Source organism: Canis aureus, chromosome 31 (genome assembly GCF_053574225.1).
Source record: "Canis aureus isolate CA01 chromosome 31, VMU_Caureus_v.1.0, whole genome shotgun sequence".
Lineage (NCBI taxonomy): Eukaryota > Metazoa > Chordata > Mammalia > Carnivora > Canidae > Canis > Canis aureus.
This window is the reverse complement of record NC_135641.1, coordinates 26,832,077-26,852,559: the sequence shown is the minus strand read 5'-3', so window position 1 is coordinate 26,852,559 and position 20,483 is coordinate 26,832,077. Positions and strand designations below refer to the sequence as shown.

Sequence of the window (20,483 nt, the reverse complement as noted above, 5' to 3'; positions counted from 1 at the left end):
CCAAACATAGTGATATTTTTACATACTGATTTAATTTATTACTTTCATATTTTGTAGAGCCTCCTCTGTCTTGTAAAGGTAAAGGCAGAGGTAATTGTGAAAGATGAGTAAAGATAATTTTAAGGTGTATTTTAATGTTATAGTAAATAGAGTAGTGTGATAGCTTTATGAGACCTTCATATATCACTCAGATCCTAGTCTGAACATCTGTCTAACGCAGAAAGCAGTTGAATTTCTGGTATGTAGTTATCATTTATCAAATTTTTTCCCTATATTTTCTGGCTTCTTCTGTTAGGTTATTTCTATTTGAGTAGGGGGTATATATTCCTGGAAAATCTAGAATTGATTTTTATGTTTCAATTGAGTAATGCAGGCTCATTTTTTAAGAAAATTTATAATATTGCTTTTGAACTGGACCACACTTGTTTGTCCAGGGGTTCTATACATTACTGAAGGTATAACAGTCCCCTTTCTGTTCATTTCTGTCTCTGAAAATACCACATTTCTGTTTGTGTCACCTTAAAATAAATGTGAAAAACACAGTACCAATTAGGGACTTAAGCATTGTCTTAACATTGCACCTTGTAAAGCTTTGTAGTAATTTCTTTGTAACCCAGAAATGGCTTTATTGCTTCTATGCAGCAGAAGGTCCCTATCTCCAGGGAGGCAGGGAGAAGGGTACTAAAATTTCTTACCATTTTCTTGGTTGACTCTGTTATTTTGTTTTATTGACATTGTTTTAACTGCTGCTATCATTAATATTCAATATCAAAAGCAGTACAGAAGTCAAACACAAAAATTTACTCTGCTTTTGTAAATTTCTGTCTTGTTTTTACTTTGATAAACGTGCAAACAGAAATGCATGTCCATATCAAAAAAGTAGCCATTTCCCTTTTTCTTTGACAAATACTATCTGGTTGAGATGTCACTCTCTGGTATTTTTTTTTTTAACATTTATCTATTTATTTGAGAGAGAGAGTGAGAGGGAGAACAGGGGAAGGGGCAAAGGGAGAGGGAGAGAGAATCCCAAGCAGACTCCCTGCTGAGCATGAAGCCCAATATGGGGCTCAATCTTGCAACCCTGAGATCATGACCTGAGCTGAAACCAAGACTCCATGCTTAACTGACTGAGCCCCCCGGGCACCCCTTGTCTCGGTACATTCGTGACTCTTCACACTGACAAAACAACACTTATAACCTAATGGTCACAGTGTCTGTGGCAGTGCATTTAGAAAGATGTTTTCCATCTGTGGGTTTCTACTTCTCTATGTGTAAGCTGAGGCTATATCTACCCATGGTTCTTCACCACAAAATGGGGAAGAAAAATGAGATAACGTCTGGGAGTTAAATATCTAGAACTCACTGTCCAGTAAGTATAGAAGAGATCATTGGGTATGCAAAATAAAATAAAAATTATTTGTTTTTTAATCAATGAGACAAAGGGGAGAAAAAGGGGATGAAACATTAACTTCCATTCATTTATTCATTTATTAATTCATTCAAAATGTCATGGACAGCCTATTCTATCCCAGGCATTGTATGGAAATTGGAAAATTGAAAATTATATAGCCCTTTACGGAACTATCTAGTGGGAGGAACTGATATAGATACAAAGAACTGTAACAGAACACATGATGTGATAAGATTGAAAGTGACTATCACCAGTACAGGATAGGAAAATAGTTGTATAAAGGGAAAAAGGAAGTAGGAATTTGTTGCAACTTTGCAATTTTATTATGTAAAGCTATTGGCAATACATTAATCTCAATGATAAATGAGTAGTTTTGCTAAGCAACTTGTGGAGTTTTTTTTCAATTACAATTATTTCTTGGGAATGTCTGCATCCTTTCATCACCTTTTTAAATCACTATTGCATAGAACTGCATGATATGATTTATCTTTTGAATGGGGTATGGGTGTCTGAATACCCAAGGTTGCTAAGCTCATAGATTTTCCAAGAATGTATGGGAATGGAAAAAGGAAACAATTTCTAAATCTTTGACTTTCAAATAAACTTTTCCCTGTAATTGATTTGCCCGAGAATGATCCTATTGTCTGAAAGTCCTGCTTGCCTCCCCTTTTGCAATCAATTCATCAATCAATCAATCAATCAATCGCCATTCACCTATTTAACAGCAGAGAAGAGCACCTCTCACCAATCCTTATTATTCACTGTGATGCAATTGCCTCAAGATAGAAATTATTTTAAGGTGTAAATCAAAAGATAGTCGGGAATGTGTAGCCTCTGGGGGGGAAGGGGACAGGAAGAACAAGGCACAGAAAGTTTGTTTTTTAAATATTTTATTTATTTATTCAAGAGACATAGAGAGAGAGGCAGAGACCGGCAGAGGGAGAAGCAGGCTCCTCACAGGGAGCCCGACGTGGGACTCGATCCCAGGACCAGGATCACTCCCTGAGCCAAAGGCAGATGCTCAACCACTGAGCCACCCAGACGCCCCAAGGCACAGAAAGTTTTAACAAACTGAGAGAGAATATTGATTTTATCATGCAATTGGAATAGCTTAGAATTGGTTTTCCCAGTAATTTATATGCTGTTTGAACTGAAAACAAAGTAAAACATTTTGGGCACAAATACAAGAACTATCTTTGCTATTTGGATTATATGGCAACCATTTTCTATAAATTGAATGAGTGGATTTACAGCACCTAGATTTAGTTGAAGATGTATTTAAAGCATTTGCACAATATTAAAAATATCAGAAATCATATATTTTGTAATAAAACATTATTTTCTTAAACATTTTATTTATTTATTTATTTATTTATTTATTTATTTATTTATTTATTTATTTTAGAGAGGAGTAGGCACGAGAGGGAAAGAGAATCTCAAGCAGACTGCATCCTGAGTGCCAACAAAAGGCTCAATCTCATGACCCTGAGATCATGACCTGAGCTGATCTCAAGAGTCCGAGGTTTAACAGACTGAGCCACCCAGGAGGCCAACAATAAAACATTATGATTAAAATAAAGTCGATGTCATAGTTTCTCAAAGGCCGTTTGAGGAACAGGCGAATGATTTTTTAAAGTTCAGTGTCTTATGATACTCTCCTATTGGTAGACTTCTATCATTCCTACAATCAGCTCCTTACTGAATACCTCCATGTGCCAGAACTATTTTAAGAGCTAGAGGTACATAAGTGAATAATAATAAACAGAATCATCCAGCTAACCAAACAAAAGCCCAGTTAAAAGCAATGTTGGAGGAGGCAGAAAATAAATACACGGATTTGTAAAGCATAAAATTGTACACATGATATATTCAGGTGGTAATGACGAAATGTGCCATTGTAAATAGTGGTGGGGAGAGTAAAGGCTGAAAATAGGTCAGGGAGCAAGTGAAGAAATACAGGCAGAGGGTATGGAGGTGAATGGGCCCTAAGCCATGGTTATCTCTGGAGCTGGAAGATTTGGAAGGAGGGCGAAGTGTCCTGAGTAGGGTGAGTCAGGAGAGAGCTTAGTAGTGGGTAAGTGGGAAGGGGAGAAAATCAAGGAGAGGGAGTGTTCGGAGGAGGGGAAATGACGTTCAGGTCAAGGTTATACAGCTTTGTAAAAATGCTGGCTTACTGTGAGTGAGATGGGAAGCCAGTGGAGCATTGTAAGCAGGAGAGAGACAGGATCTGATTTTCATTTTAAAAGAATCTTTCTATCTGCTCCTTTAAAAGCAGATCACATTAGGGAGCAAAACCCCCGGACACCTGTTAGGAGGCTGTTTCAGTCATTCCCATAGGAGATGGTGATGGCTCAGAATGGAGGAGGTGAGCAGTGTTGGCGAGCTTCAATCTTCGTATGTCTTGAGACTACAGACACAGTAGGGCCCTACGAATTTCTGGCAAGTTGAATAGAGGATATGAGAGAAAGTGTTTCCAATTAAGGCTTCTAGAATTTTGGCCTGAGCTCCTGGAATGATGAAATTTCTATTTTCTGAACTGTAGGAGGTGGAGGCAAGGACAGGTTTAGAAGAGATCAAGAGTTTGTTTTTCAGGTCATGGGTAGAATGCATATAAGGTACAGAAAAAGAGATGTCAGCAAGCATCTGGAGGTCAGAGGAGGAGCCAACGAGCTTGGAGCATAAATCAAGTGGAGAGTCGCAGATGTTGAATCAGAACCAAGAGGCCAGAGGAGGTCACCAAGGAAATGAGGAGGGATGGAAAGAAGGTCTTAGGATTGAGTCCTGAGGAGGTAAGGAGTAGGAGGAGATGAACAGGAACGAAGTCTCGGTGGCCATGGAGGAAGGGAGACAGCTAGGAGATCGCCAGGTTTTGGAAAGTAAGAGACATTAGTTTGCTTTCACATCTTTACCATTTTTCACTCGTATTTTTAACAAAATGAAGCAATGAACATAAATCTTTGTGAACATATGTATTTCCTGAGGATTCATTCCAGAAGTAGAACTGCTATGTCAAAAATAAGTACATTTAGAAATTTTATAGAGTCTGCCAAACTGCCTTCCAAGTCGGCTTTACCAGTTGATTCCTCTTCTAGAGTGTTTGAGAGTGTTCATTTCCGCGTGTTATTACACACTCTTAGTATTTCCAAACCTTAAAAATAAGTAAAAATACCTGATTTTGGTTTGCATTTTTCTGATCAGTGTTAAGCCTGAGTATCTTTATCAGGTTTGGTCCATTTGTATTTCTTCAGTGAATCCTGGTCCAAATCATTCACCCATTTTTTATTGACTTGTTTTTTTATTGATGTGTACATGGAGAAGCACTTTTATATCCTGAATGTAATTTCCAGTCTGTCACTTGTTGTTTAACTTTGTTTATGGTGTCTGTCATCGCAGAGAAATTGAAAATTTTTATGCAGTTAAGTGTGTCAAACCTTTTCTTTATGGCTCTGGGGTTGTGTTTTGCTTGGATTTTCCCTACCATATGGTTATAAAATTTACCCTGCATTTTCTCCTTAACACTTTTATAGTTTTGTGTTTTACATTTACCTCTCTAAGCCATAAGGAATTTATACCAATATATGGCTTGAAGTTGAAAATGACTATTTTTTTTTCAATATGCATAACACATTTTGGTAACACCATTCATTGAATACTTGCTCTCTTTTCCCCACTGATTTGAAATGTCACTTTTCATCGGCTTAATTTCAATATCTTTCATGATTTTTTTTCTGGCCTCCGTGTGCTATTCAGTTGGTCTACAGATCTATTTTTGCATAATTTTACATATTTTAATAACTATTATTTTATGATACTTTTTAACCCTTTAAATAAGTTATTTACCTTATCTTTTGAGGGGTTATTGTTTCACATTTTTCCTTTCATTAAAAAACACAAGAACCGATTTGTAATGTTCCAATATACAAATAAACATTTTTGAGATTTTCCTGGGATTTTGTTTAAATCAAATAGCTAAAGTTGAGAAAAGTGTGCATATTTATAATAATGACTCTTACTTTGATAAGCATAGCATACCTTATCACTCTTCCATGTCCCTTGACAGGGTTCTAGAATTTTCTTCATGACTGTCTTACTCACTGTCTTACTCACTGAATGTTAAACTTATTTCTAGCTAATTTACAATTTTTCCTAGAATTTTATGAGAAGGAATATTTTGAAAAGGTGTCCAAATCCAACTGTAAGAGGAGAGCCACCTAAGTTTTTATAATGTTTAGCTCTATTAACTGGCCTTCAATATTCACATAGCATTTACAGTAATTAGAATGTGTCTTTGGGTAAATTTGCTGGTTTTTCCGATCCAGTGCTTGTCAACTTACAGCTGATGGTGTAATAAAACAGACCACTAGATGGCAGAACAAGCCATCTTTCCTGGAGTTGGGTAAACATTTTTAGACAAGAAACAGATTCACAACCCCGGTGAGAATAAATTATTTTGTAGTCCACAATGCCCTAGCATACACTGGTGATTTATAAAAAGGAATCAATATAAATAGATCGATGATCCCTGACTCCAAAACAATTGCCATAAATTATACTTTATTAAAGTCCTCAAACATGGTGTGTTTTTTTTTTCTTCCTTGAGTTCATCTTTCTCATTCCACTGCAGAACTTTAGGTATTCTGTAGAGTTCAGTTTTTTACTTTCTGCTTCGTATGGTTTTTTTCTACCTCCAAATAACTACTCCAGAGTCTCAATCGTCATCTCTGTGCCCAGACCCCAACTGAATTCATGACTCTGAACTCACTTTTATCCTCAGGTGTCATATTTTCAAGAATGAGTCAACATGTTTCATAGGCTACATGAGATTTTCCTCCTCCTCCAAGGCAGATGGGTTGTTAGTACTTATTTTCCCCCAGTAATCATTTGGCCAATACTTTTTAAGCAGCAGACTATATCTCCTTAGTGGGCTGGGAAATTAATTTATTAACTGTGTCTACCAATATAAAAAATGAAATATAGTAGAAAAATGTTAGAGTGTAATGACCATAGTAAGGGAAAATATCCCTTTTATGAGATGTTTGTGTTAGCTAAATATATTCGTCTATTTGAGTATGTGTACCGGATGGTGATAAAAAATGTGTTTTTTACTGTGGGTCATAGTCAAAAAAAAAGTTTGAAGAAGAAAAATAGAAACTGTACTGGAATCTCCCAGACTTTACCTTATCCAATATAATGGAGGAACCCAAGGCTCCACTTCCTGAAATGTAACAGATGACTTGATGCCTAGCCCTTCGGTCTTTGCACAAATATTAAACTCCTATACTATGCCTCTATGTGCACAGGACCACGGAATCTACCAAGGGTTTTTCTAAAGATGTAGAAGTCCTCACCTCTCTATAGCTGCTCAGGTATGTCAAGTTCTCTCATGTCTCCTGCCATAATTAGCTTCAGAGTTCCTGCGTGCTGCACTCTAAGCACAGCCATAGGCTGTCTCCTTGCCTGACTTCTTTACAGGAGTAGATCTAAACCCTATCCATGTTGCAGTCTCACTGGACATTCACTTCTATGTCTTACTGTCACTTAAAAGTGAATACATTTGAATCTTAACTCATTTTATTTGTCCCAGATCAGCTCATATCTCGATTTTTATATTATTAACAGCTTTATCTATTTGGTAATCACTTAGGTAATCACTTAACATGACTATTAGGTTAGATGCTAAGAACATTCTCTTTGGACTTAGACGAATCTGTCTTTGAGGTGCCTGGTAGTTTCAGTAGTTTCAGTAGTTTCAGTGACCACCTCTTGATTTCTGCTTAGGTCATGATCTCTTTCAGATCCTGGGATCCAGCCCCACCTTGGCTCTGTGCTCTGCACTCAGCAATGGGCTCTGAGTTCAGCATGGAGTCTTCTTGAGAGTCTCTCCTTCTCCCTTTGCCCCTCCCCATCTTAAATAAATAAATAAAAATCTTTAAAGAATCCTTCTTTGAATATCAGCTTACCACTTTCTCTCTGCGTGTCTGTATGCAAGTTACTTAGCCTCCCTAACTCTGACATCCTCATTTCTGCACTGGATAGAATGATGGTGCCTATGTTATAGAGGTATTGAGAAGACCAATGCTATGATGCTTTCAAAGCTCTTAATGCTGTGTTTGGCAAATAATGAGAACACAGTAAATGTGAATTGCTGTTTTTAATAGTAGTGGCAGTGATAGTAGCAGCAGCAATCCTGAAAAAAATCAACAGAATCCTTTATTCACTTTGGTATGATCTGAATTCTCTCTTTTTTTTTTTTAATCTAAATTCTTTTGAGTTTTTGATCCTGCATAGTACCTAGCTTAATGTCTACTGTATGGAATGTGTTCCATAAGGTATGCCTGTGATAAATCTTTTTTATTTCAATATTCCATAATTATTCATTTTATTCAACTAATCTTTTAATAGTGTTTTCCTCAAGTACTTATTTTGCCTTTTAATTAGAGAATTACTTTTTCTAAAAATGCTGTTTATATTCCGCAATTTTGTAGTGAAAATTGGGAGGTATTAGTGTGGTTCCTTAAAAAAGAAAAAAAAAAGGAAAACTATATGCATGCCTTGTGTTTATAGAGATGAGATTAATCCATTTTTTTTTTCATTATGAAGTTCACATTATAAATGTAAAATGAGAAGAGTCAGAGCCTAAATGTTGTAAAACTACTCTCAAGTGACTTAGAGGTTTTCCCCATCCCCCAAATACTTGATATATTTAGAAAAATTTAAATTATCTTGTTCCTTTACATTCTCAAGATATTATGGCAAGAATATGCTTTCAATGTAGCAGAAAAAGAAATAAGATATTTGGAGACACTTTGTTCCCTACGACATCCCTACATCTAATTCAGTACCTGGCATGGTGCTCAACAGTATTTACTGAGGGAGAATGTAAATAAATAAAAGCAATCACAGCCTGGACTTGGACTTGCTAATTAATATCCTGGCAATAGTGATTTACTTCTAGAATATAAAATGGGGAAAGACTACCTTATAGGTCTAGCATCATGTAAAATGAGAACTGTATGAAAGCGTATGACAGATAGTAAACATTATCATTAGTTTCCTCCTCCCTTTTGTTGATGTAATGATAAAACTTATCTACTTAAATGGTTGGGTTAGTCTTATTAATAGAGGTTTTAATGTTTTGATAAGGCTATAAAAGTATAAATGTAATTCAAGACTGCAGTGTAAGCACCGAATATTACTGCTAGCTCTAGAAAAGGATTTTAGGCCGTCTATCCTATTGCTTTATTTCATAGATGAGGGAACTGAGGCACAGAGAGGTAGAGGTGTCTCTTTCCCAAATTCCTACAGTAAGTTAATAACTTCAGTGGATCTACATTCCAAATATCTTAATTCCCAGTAAAACACAAAATAATCTTCCCTCTCAATCTCTCTCTCCCTCCCTCTTCCCTGCACCCCCACTCCTTTCTCTGACTCTTTCTCTCTCTCTCTTTCGTTTCCCGACCTCTCCCTTTACCAGGCAGCTTCCCAAGCTTGGTGTCAGATGATCATCGGCCAAGAGGGACCCACGAGAAAAGCCAGTAAGACAGCAGGCAAAGTTAAGACACAGCATCTGTTAATGTTTTACTCTCATGTTAAACATCAGCTAGAAACTTAGGAAGAGCTCTCTGGGGTGGCCAGAGTTGTGCAGCTCACGTGCAACACATGCCAACCACTCTGGCCTTTGAGACTCTGGAGCACTGATGGGAAGCTACAGGGAAATGCAAGAGTGAGCAGTTAATCAAAGGGCTTCTCCATATGTTCCTGGCACCTATGTTCAATAAATCTTTAGTCCTTGCATTTATTCCGTGCTTAGATTATTTCATTACTTTTTTCCCTTCAAAATATTTATTTACTTGTATTTATGTCCATTATTTCAACTATTTGTCCCTATATTATATTTTTAAAATATTTTAGTCATAAAAATAGTTTCTAAGAAATAAGTAATTTATTTCTGTTCATTTAAAACTTTATCTTTTTATAATTGTATTGATGTTTTAACTGAAGTATGTTTTGCTTATTTAACCATCTCCCTTCTTCAAATGTTTAAAAAAAATCATTGGCATCTGTTAAAAAAAAGATGTTTGTAAAAATATATATATAGTTGATATCATCTTTAAATATTATTGTTTCTATTTAAAAATCAATAAATTATCATTAACCTTCAAAACTACTGAGTAGGTAAAGTTATATCATCACTCTGAGAATATTTAATATATTTAGGAACTGAAATCTGACCTGAAAGAGTGTAATTAATTATATTTTTAAATGCCAATCATGGGGGACCTGGGTGGCTCAGTGGTTGAGCATCTGCTTTTGGCTCAGGTGGTGATCCCGGAGTTCTGGAATCAAGCCCCATATCGGGCTCCCTGCAGGGAGCCTGCTTCTCCCTCTGCCTGTGTCTCTGCCTCTCTCTCTCTCTCTCTGTGTCTCTCATGAATAAATAAATAAAATCTTTTTTAAAAATGCCAATCAGTTAGTCAGCCTACTGTTCATTTCTTATTTTCCAGGCCCATACTAAAGTCTGTTACTGTAACACTTGTTACAGAAAGGCTTCATAGTGGGCATTTTTGGCTCCATATTCCAAATGAGTAAACTCATATTTAAAGAGGCCCAAATCACATGACTAATGAGAGGCAGGGTAAGATTCAAATCCAAGGTATTTGGGGCTTCTTCCATCATCTCATGAAGTCTCAATCAACTAAAAACTTTCAGCATTTATTTAGCAGCGGCCATGTGCTAGATGCCGTTGTAGGTATCCTCTGTTTTTCTCACACCACCTCACTCAAGGCATTATAACAATCTGAAACAGAATTGCAAAGGTCAAATTTACCTTCTGTAGAGGGATGTTGATCATTTGAATCTCAGTCTGATTTTAAATACTCCATACTTCTATAGGAGTTCTTAGGAATGTGAGATAGAATTCAAAAGACCCATTAACCTGGATCAGAAAAAAAATCATCATTTTCATACTAATATTTAATAAGACTTAACACTGTCATCAACTATGAGTCATGACTAAAAAGAATTACAGTATTACAGACGTCCAAGGTAGCCGAAGGTGTCCAGGAGGTAAAAATGATTAAGATTCAAAAACTTCCATACTGACTTTCAAAAAAGTCATTATGCTTAGCGTTGGGGTTCATAAATCAACAGAAAAACCTACCCCAGTGAGCTCAGAGACTTTTTAAGGACATAGATGTGCAAACATTAAACACAGGCAGAGTTCTTAGAGGCTGTAGTGGAGGTGGTCAAAGATAAAATCACCAACTTTATTCCAGACAGCTCCCCAGGAATAGAGGCAACCAGGAGGCATTTCTTTTTCTTTTCTTTTTTTGTAAGATTTTATTTATTTACTTATTTGAGACAGAGAGAGAGCATGAGCAGGGGGAGAGGGAGAAGCAGACTCCCCGCTGAGCAAGGAGCCCGAAGTGGGGCTGGATCCCAGGACCCCGAGATCATGACCCAAGCCAAAGGGAGATGCTTAACTGATTTAGCCACCCAGGTGCCCCTCAGGAGGTATTTTTTAGGAGTTTCTTGAGCAATATCTTTGGGAAGAATAGCAACCCACCCTGCAGCGACAGTTCAGGCAATAAGTACGAAATCTTGGTAAAAAGAGAAATTGTGCAAATGCACTGAATGTGGGTGGCAAGGAGTGTTTGGAGAACTGAACACTGTGCAGGACCAGTGGGCTGCAAGATGCATGGGAGGCTGTAAAGCCAGGCAGGGCCTGGTCATGCTGGTCACTCCGCCTTAATACAGTGTCGAGTTTCCAGAAGAGGGGAAAGCTTTGAGAAATATCTATTTCCCACAAGAAATACCAACATGTTTAACAAATAAGTGATCGGGGCTGATCTCTACAAGTCTTTATTATTCCCTGACTGTAAGCCTTGTTTTGCTTCAAGCCCACCTTGAGTTTCAGGTGCTTGGTTTCTTGGAGGGGCAGCAGAGGTAGCTGAGGTTGACGAGATGCCCCTGAGAGAGAGAGAGAGAATGAGAGCAGGGTCCTCTTAGTGTGGGGTCTTGGGCTCTGGAATGTTAACCAGATGTTCAGACAGAGCTCCAGTTTGTTTTCCTTCTGACCAGAGTTCTCACTTTGTCTGGGAACAGAGGCTGGAAACAAGGGGGCTTGCAGGAATTCTAGGAGCCATGAAGGCAGGGACATGAAAGCGCTGGCTCCTTAAATCTGGACTTCCGTTCCAGATACCAGTGCAGATCTTCCCTCACTGCCCAGAAAGCGATCCACAGCTTCAGTTGGAAAAAATAACCTTTTCCAAAGCTTTGAGGCAGCGCCGGTGGGACTAAAGTTGGGACAGAATGGGCTTGTGCACCAGTGGGGGCCAGAGATAAAATTTATTGAGTAACAGCCCTTTCTGTGTGTCAAGCACGATGCTAAACATTTTACAAACATTAGGTCATTTTTTTTGCCTCACAGTAATTCCATGAGGTAGGTATTACTTTTCCTAGTTTGCTGATTAGAAAGTTGTGCTTTGAGAGGTTAAGTGGTTTCTCAGACTTCACCCTACAGTTTGCCTGTGTAGGAGCCAAGATTTATACTCAGCTCTGGCCGACTCCAAGCCCGTGCTCTGTACAGCAAGAGGCAGTTGTACATAGTGGAAAGAGCACTTTTTAAAGAGTCAGCCTGGATCCAACTTCTCACTCTGCCACTTAATTTGCTGCGAAACTTCGGTTAAGCCATTTCCTCTTGTCTCTTGGATTCCTTATATGCAGAATGGGATTAATAATAATTTTATTTACCACAGATACTTCTTGTGGAAACCAATTGAATTCGTGTGTATAACAGAGCTTTTGATGTGGTCAAGTCCTATGTAAAATAATTTACACATTTTTAATTTCCTTCAAAGCCTCAGTTTCGGGGATCCCTGGGTGGCTCAGTGGTTTAGCGCCGCCTTCAGCCCAGGGTGTGATCCTGGAGACCCGGGATCGAGTCCCACGTCAGGTTCCCTGCATGGAGCCTGCTTCTCCCTCTGCCTGTGTCTCTGCCTTTCTCTCTGTGTCTCTCATGAATAAATAAATAAAATCTTTAAAATAAAAAAAAAAAGCCTCAGTTTCTTTACCCATAAATTTGGGATAATACCAGTGCTGCATATCTCACAAGGATGTTGGAAGAAACAACTAAGATGATCTATGGGGAAGTACTTTATAAGCTGTAAAGTATTATACAAATGAGGTAATGTGCAAGCGATCACCTTATAATTCTAATAGGCTGTAAGGGATTACAGCGATTACTGCCAGTTCCTCTGAGACTAATAACATGTATCACTGGTTAATATTCTCTTGCTTTTATTAGGTTCCTTCGATTGCTGTGGCATATGTATGTTCCAAGGAACTTGGCATCGGACTTCATCCTATCCAATTCTCCCCCTCCCAGCCACTATTCAACAAGATGACGCTGCTATGAAAGCAGCAGCCTGTTCCTTGAATGACCTGCCCAAGTCAGAGCTTCATGTATTACATATCCTAAGATCCGCACATGCATTAATACTATAAAAGAGGTTTTGTGCGAGAGACAAATACAAACACCATGAGGTCACTTCTTCCAGAGTATAACAGGATGCAGACTCTTGGAAGAAAATAGTATAAATGTCCTTTCGGAAAATTTTGTCTCTGAGCTCAGAACACATTATAAATTTTTCCAGAACCCTCCAACATACAGTACATCAAACAGAGTGCCTTTTCTTTTCTTTCCTTTATTTCTCTCTCCTTTTTTTCTCTCTCTCCTTTTAAGTACTATTTTCAGAGAAAGGAGGAAAAGCTAGGAGGAGCTTTTAGTGGCTAATGATAGCCAATGTCAGTTTGGCCCTTTGACCTCATAAGGTTCCACACTGCTTGCAGAGAGAACAGTGGGTCCAGGATCAAGGTCTCAGTCCCACTTTCCCAGCTGGGTGAATAGTTCAATTTTTCAGCCCTCTTCATCCGCCAAGGAGGTCAGTATGACATGCCATTAAGTAAATATTGAAGTGGAAATCAGGAGAGCTGGGTCTATTAAATAAGTCTACAAATAATTGTAGTATGACAAAATAACTACTTTTAATGAGGTCTGCTAAGTTCCTGACATGACTTGTCAGAAACTTAATAAACAGTTTTCGAATGATGAAAAAAAAAAATAATGGTATAAAATACTCAGTAACCAGTAAGCAAAATTTCAATGGAGGCATTCTGCTCACTGTGCTTATAGATTTCTAGAGGCTCTGGCTGTAGCATATGACTTGTTTCTGGACCAAGAGGGCTGACTCCAGAGAAGGTGTAAGAGCCGTGAGTTGCACACCAGTGATTCCCTCCACTATGCAGTGCTGCCTCCTATGGTGAGTGAATTACCCTCTGAGCCTCAGTTTCCCCATCTATAAATGAATCTGGAGAATCTAGTCTCCATCCAGCTCTGGAAGGTCACTTCCAGCTTTGTGAGTCTACTTTTCTAGTACAACGCATAACATTCAACCCTAGACCTCAAATATGCAGTAAGCACTTAAAGCCAAGTCCCCGCTCCAGGAAGAGACATCAAACACACAAGAGGTTGTATAGTCTCTCCTGACAGAGTAGAGCCATCATTTCCTTTCATGTCTTACTGAAGCATTAGGCCGTTTGATTAACTGTTGACTCCCAATCCCAGGAATACTAAGTAGCAAGTTGGCATCATTTCCTCTCATTTCACACCCTGGGTAATTTATTTTTATTAATTAGCATTGATAATTGATTATTACTTCTTATTATTGATGAATAATTAAATATTAAATTTTATCAAAAAACTGTAATGGTTGATCTTCAGTCTTTTCTCTCTAGACCAATGATTTTTATTCATAATTGTACATTAATGTTATGCAGCTTTTAAAACAGACGGATGGTGGGGTGGCGGGGGGGTGTCTGGGTGGCAGTCAGTTGAGACTCGGCTTCAGCTCAGGTCATGGTCTCCAGGTTTTGAGATCAAGCCCTGCACCCAGCTCCTTGCTCATTTTTTTTTTTAAGATTTTATTTATTTAGCCATTAGAGACAGAGAGAGACAGAGAGAAAGAGAGAGGCAGAGACACAGGCAGAGGGAGAAGCAGGCTCCACACAGGGAGCCCGATGTGGGACTTGATCCTGGGTCTCCAGGATCACACCCTGGCCCGAAGGCAGGCACTCAACTGCTGAGCCATCTAGGCATCCTGGCTCCTTGCTCATTGCAGAGTCTGCTTGGGATTCTCTCTCTCTCTCCCCTGCCCCCTCCCCCATTCTTAAATAAATAAATTTTAAACAGAAAGAAGGATTTGGGGCCTATTCAGTGAGACTCTGATTTAATCAGGGTGGAGTTGGGCATTTTTCTTTTTTTTTAAACTATTCAAGTGATTCTACTATGTAGTCAGGGTTGAGAGCTACTACACTAGAGCAATATCTTAAATTTTCTGTGCAAATGAATCAGTTGGGAATCTTGTTCAAGTGAAGATTCTGATTCTATAGATCTAAAACAGTGTCTGAGATTCTATATTTCTAATAAATTCTCAGTTGATGTTGATGCTTTGACCCTTGCCACTAGAAGTATGGTCCATGGACTAGTAGCATTGGCATCATCTAGAAGGATGTTAGAATGCAGAATCTCAGGCCCCATCCCAGATATACTGTGTTAGGATTAGCCAGAGGAACAGAACCAACAGGAGAAATATACAGATAAAGAGATTTCTTTATAAGGAGTTAGCTCATGTGACTTTGGAGGCTGTCAGGTCCCAAGACCTAGGAGAGCCAATGATACAGTTCCAGTCTAAGGCCTAAGAACCAGGATAGCTAATGGTATGGTTCCAGTCTAAAGGCCAGCTGGCTGAGACTTGGAAGAAAATGTTTCAGTTTGACTCAGAAGGCAGGAAAAACCAGTGTCCCAACTCAAGGCAGTCAAGGTTGGAAGAGTTCCCTCCTACTCTAAAGAGGATCAGTCTTTTTGTTCTATTCAAACTTTCAAATGATTGGATGAGGGCCACTCACGTTAGGGAGGGAAATCTACTTTACCTAGTCTAGGAATTCAAGTGCTAATCATATCCAGAAATACCACATAGAAATACCCAGTATTATATTTGATCAAATACCTGTCCACCCCTTGGCCCCGTCAAGTTGACACATAAAATCAACCATCACTTCTACTGATTCAGAGTATGTGTGTGTTTTAAGATATTGTGCATATAATGCACAAATGAAATATGAGAAACACTGAACTGTAATAATAATTCTCAACTATTTGTTCCATTGACTCCTTTACACTCTTAAAAATTATTGTGGATCCCGAAGTACTTTTGTGCTTTTGTTTATATGATTATATCTACTGATATTTCCTAGATTAGAAATGCAAACTGGGGGACAGTCCCAGTGGCTCAGCAGTTTAGTGCTGCCTTCAGCCCAGGGCCTGATCCTGGAGACCCCGGATCAAGTCCCACATTGGGCTTCCTGCATGGAGCCTGCTTCTCCCTCTGCCTGTGTCTCTGCCCCTCACTCTCTCTATGTGTCCCTCATGAATAAACAAATAAAATCTTAAAAAAAATTTTTTTAAAGAAATACAAACTGGGTTTTTTGAAATTATTTTAATAATTGTTTTAATTTAATTTTTAAATTGTTATTTTAAATAACAACCTATTATATGTTAACATAAATAACATATTTGAATGAAAAATAACCATATTTTTGAAAAACAAAAACTCTGTGAGTAGAGTAGCATTGTTATACACTTTTGAAAATCTCTTTAAAGTCTGGTTTAATAGAAAGCAGCTGGATACTTGTCCTGGCTACTTGCTTCTGATTTTATTATGTGGCAGTATTGTACATCATGTAGACTCTGGAAAACTGCACTCTATTCCCATAAAATAATGAGTGAAAAAAGACAAACAACACCTTAATATTATTGTAAAAACGGTTTTAATCTTGAATACTCCCTGAAAATGTCTCTGGGCTTCCAGGGTTCTCAGGATGACTCTGTAATTACAGTTATAGAGACAATATAGAGAATCTATACAACTCCTTCCAAAACAGACAACTTTGGATCTCATCAGCAAACATGCCACAGTTCTACTGAAAGTTGGGGCAATTATAGCATTTTCTGGAAGAAGCCAGCCCCTTTTTCCATCAGCAAATTACATGGTACTGACAGCAGGTTCAAAGACCAATGATTTGATTGTCAGTTTTGCAAGCTTACTAACCCCTCAGCACTGAGGGGTTGAGTTTTCTCAACCTCAGCACTGTTGATATTTTGATTCAAAAAATTCTTTGCTACTGGGGTCTGTCCTATGCATCGGAGAAAGTTTAATACCATCCTTGGCCTCTACCACTAGATACCACCAACTTTTCCCTATTGTGATAACCAACAATGTCTCAAACATCACCACATGTCCCCTGGAAGGCAATATTATGCCTCCCTGAGAAGCACTGCATAGATTAAGGAAAACAATGGGAGAGCTGAGGGTAGGATACAAGTTTTGGGCTCTGAATTTTGTCTTCTATGTCTTCTATGGAGCCTTTAACTGAAATAGGGAATAAAGGGGGAAGAAAACTTTTAAGAGGAAAGACAACAAATTCAAATTTGTGGTGTTGATTTGGAAATATCCAAGGTCTCTCTCCACATGGTTGAAACATGAATAGAGTTATAAAAGGAACTGCTACCAAAGGACGTTCTCCAGAGACACAATGTAACTTTCAGAGAACATCCTGTGATTGGATATAAAAAAGAAATTCTTTTCATTTGTTTATTATGTTCCAGACACTTCATAACACTTCTTATAAATTGCTGTGATTCTAGCCAGTGTGACCTTTTTAGCATGAGAAACTGTGATTGAGAGAAATTGAGTAACTATTCAAAGTAAAAAACTCATAAGTCAGACTTTGGAGTCTTAGGGCTTTCAATAACCCCTTTCTTTCCTCTCTCTCTTTTCTTTCTTAAGTTCACCAAATATAAATGGCTGCCATGTTGTAGGAGATATGTATCCTTCTGGTATACACTAGGGTAATGGAAAGATAACAGTCTTTGTCCCTTATGGAGCTTTCAACCACACAGCAAAGACAAAAAATTAAACAAGGGATAGATACTAAAATATGTTAATTGCTATTGTCGAGGAATCACACACAGTGCCATAGGATCCTGTCACAAGACGCTTATTCCAGTTTCCAAAGGGGACGAGTTCAGAAAAGGCTCTATATATAAAGTGGCATTTAAGAGAAAATCATTTTTTAAAAGATTTTTAAAATTTATTTGACCGAGAGAGAGAGAGAGAGAGAGAGAGCGCGCACACAAGTAGGCGGAGCAGCAGACAGAGGGACAGAGAGAAGTAGGCTCCCCATTGAACAGGGAGCCCAATGAGGGGCTGGATCCTAGAACTCTGGGATTCTGACCTGAGCTGAAGGCAGACGCTTAATGAACTGAGCCCCCCAGGTACCCGTAAGATAAAATCTTAATGATGAGTAAGAATTAGAAGAAGAGCAGAATGAATTCTTGAATCTGAGTGAATACTCTGTGTAAAGGATGCCTCTCTCAATTTTTTGCTGTTTTTAAGTCTAAATTCTTCTATTTTCTTTCATCTTTTAGCTCAATGACATTAATAGCATTTTGTTAAATATAACATGAATACGTGGTTATATTTATTGAAAGTACCTTTTTCTGAATTTCCTTTAAATTATAGCAGGAGAAGCAGTACAGTGTGGTGAAGCTTTGAAGCCTAGATTCAAGTCTCAGATCTATAACATTCTGGAAGTGAGACATTCAGTAAGACATTTCCCTCTGAATTTTCACTTGTAAAACGGTAACAGACTATGATAAAGACCATATAAGATTATATATATGGAGATGCTCTTGTAAACATAGACTTTTATTAAAAACTAGACTCGTGTTCTGTTAGGGGAAAGGATCAACATGAGGAAAGTCAAGAAATGTGAATACAAAAGTCATGTTTGAGAAAAAGCAAATAATTCATATTAGTTGGAGCCTTGAGATTTGATGCAAGGAAAGACTGAAAAGCAAGTTTAATCAGTATGGTTGTGGGTCTTAAATATCAGAGGGCTTACTAAATTTAATAGGCAATTTATCCCATGTAGATTATCACTCTTTACTGCTTTGACACCAGAGCAAGAGCCAATATTCTCTGGGGAACTTTATTGCATCTGGAAGTATCTATGAAGCCTTTATAAATAACTATATATTATATGCTGTCATTTTCACAACTGATTCAGAAGCAGTGTAAATATTTCTTCAATTTCCAAGTATGCTTGATTTGAAGTTGGGCTCTAGAAAACTGCCTAGCAGATGCAGTAACATTTCTAGGGTGCAGAAAGAGAAATATAAATAGTAAGCTAAATTTAGAAATGTTTTAAGATTTTTCCAGACTGTGATATGTAGTGGTCCCACCAAGCTGTTTGGTATGGGGACCGGAGGTGAGAGGGTCACAACAACCAGAGCCTCAACTGACCTTGGTGAAGTTGCACTATGATAATGTAGGACACTGAGGTGAGCACAGGTGAATATCTGGAGAAAGCAGCTGTGAATCAAGAGTCCCCAGAGAGAGGACACCTAGAGGCCATAGAATGTTCTGGCCCCAGACACAGAGAGATGATCTTATTGGAAAGAACCTCTTAAGAAGATGTCCAGGAGGGAGGCATTGCCACAAATTCCGGGGTAGTTCTCATTCACAGGAGACCAGGAATGCATCTAGTGTTGTATAAAGAACCCAGGTCCTGTAGGCAGAACATGTGCTTCTGGGGTCTAGTAACTATCAGCTAAAATCTTCCACAGGTCACTTCACCACCCTGAGACTTATTTTCAGCATCTGTAAAATGAAACAAAATCAGAGCCTTATCCATAAGGTTGTTATGAGAAACAAATAATATTACCTCTTAAAAACACTTCCATGCATTTGAGGTATTATGGAAGATATAAGCTGCAGATGGGAGAACTCAATAAACAATGTTATTAAAAACAGGAAGTGATTGATTTTATTTTAACTTTTTAATAGTATATATGTATTTTCAGTATTTGGAACACATTGGCTTCTTAGGATCTAAGCTACCCAAATTTTATCCTAAACACCCATAGTTTCTTTCCAAAAAAATTAGAAGAAAATTCCCACTTGAAAAGTATAATAAATCTCAAATAAAAAGATAATTCAGTAATTTAAAAAGAGGAGCATGAATTGATGGCTCACACTACATGTTGAGCCAAACCCAGGATTCAAAATGCCCAACATACAGTCCTTGCACAAAGTGTGGTTTAGAATTCTCCACCAAGGAGGGCACTTGATGGGATGAGCACTGGGTGTTACACTGTATGTTGGCAAATTAAATTTAAAAAAATTTTAAAAAAATCAGAATTCTCTTTCCAATGAGAGAGAGGAAGAGCCTAAAATTCAGAAAGTATTTAAAATTGACTTTAAAAGACCCTTCCATTCCGGGGATGTACATTCATTTTGCTGCACTTCCTTCACTGTGAAGTGATTTTCTGGGACAGTCAGAACATAGGGCTATAATATTTTCCATCAAGAAGCTAAATGTCTGGAAGTGAATCTTCTGAGACAAATAGTATAAGGCATTTATTAAAGTTTTACATGCCCAGTCATACTGCTCACTAGAAAGCTTTGACTATTTTAAAGTCTCATTAGTCCTAGAGAATGTCCACTTACTCACTGCCTTGCCAACATGGAATATTTAAAATCTTTCTTTAAATTTTAAAATTCTACTAGAGTAGAAACAGATTCTTACTATTATATTTTGCATTTCTTTTAAAATAGATGGATTTTTAGCTTTAAGAATGTTGCTAAATGTTGTGAATAAAGCTATTTGGTCAGAAGGTATTCACATTCTTCACCTACAAGATATTTACAAATCTTTCCTCACCCTTTTGCAAATAGTATGGAAGTGTCTGTTTTCATGCATCCTGAGTATTATGTTTTCCAATCTTTACCTCAAATCTTAAAAAAGAAAGTCTTGTAAGAAAAAAGGTTTAACTTCTTTCATTAGTAAATATTTGAATGAAATTTGGATAAACATTTCTAAAAGTTAACTTATGAGAAATAAAAAGGGAGGGAATTAGACTATCTGCAGAATGAATTAATATCTGGGATGG

The 20,483-nt window shown here is 37.8% G+C and overlaps 2 long non-coding RNA genes across 2 annotated transcripts in view; both read left to right on the top strand.

The window, feature by feature from the left end:
• Positions 1-4,079: 4,079 nt before the first annotated feature.
• Positions 4,080-9,171, top strand: LOC144302230 (uncharacterized). Its single transcript, XR_013369071.1, has 3 exons — positions 4,080-4,200; positions 6,712-6,777; positions 8,886-9,171. It is a non-coding gene; the product is annotated as an uncharacterized LOC144302230 (long non-coding RNA).
• Positions 9,172-13,604: 4,433 nt separating this feature from the next.
• LOC144302229 (uncharacterized) overlaps positions 13,605-20,483 on the top strand; it is a 39,652-nt gene continuing 32,773 nt past the window's right edge. Inside the window, exon 1 of the long non-coding RNA XR_013369070.1 lies at positions 13,605-13,731. This is a non-coding gene — a long non-coding RNA (uncharacterized LOC144302229). The remainder of the gene's footprint in view (positions 13,732-20,483) is intronic.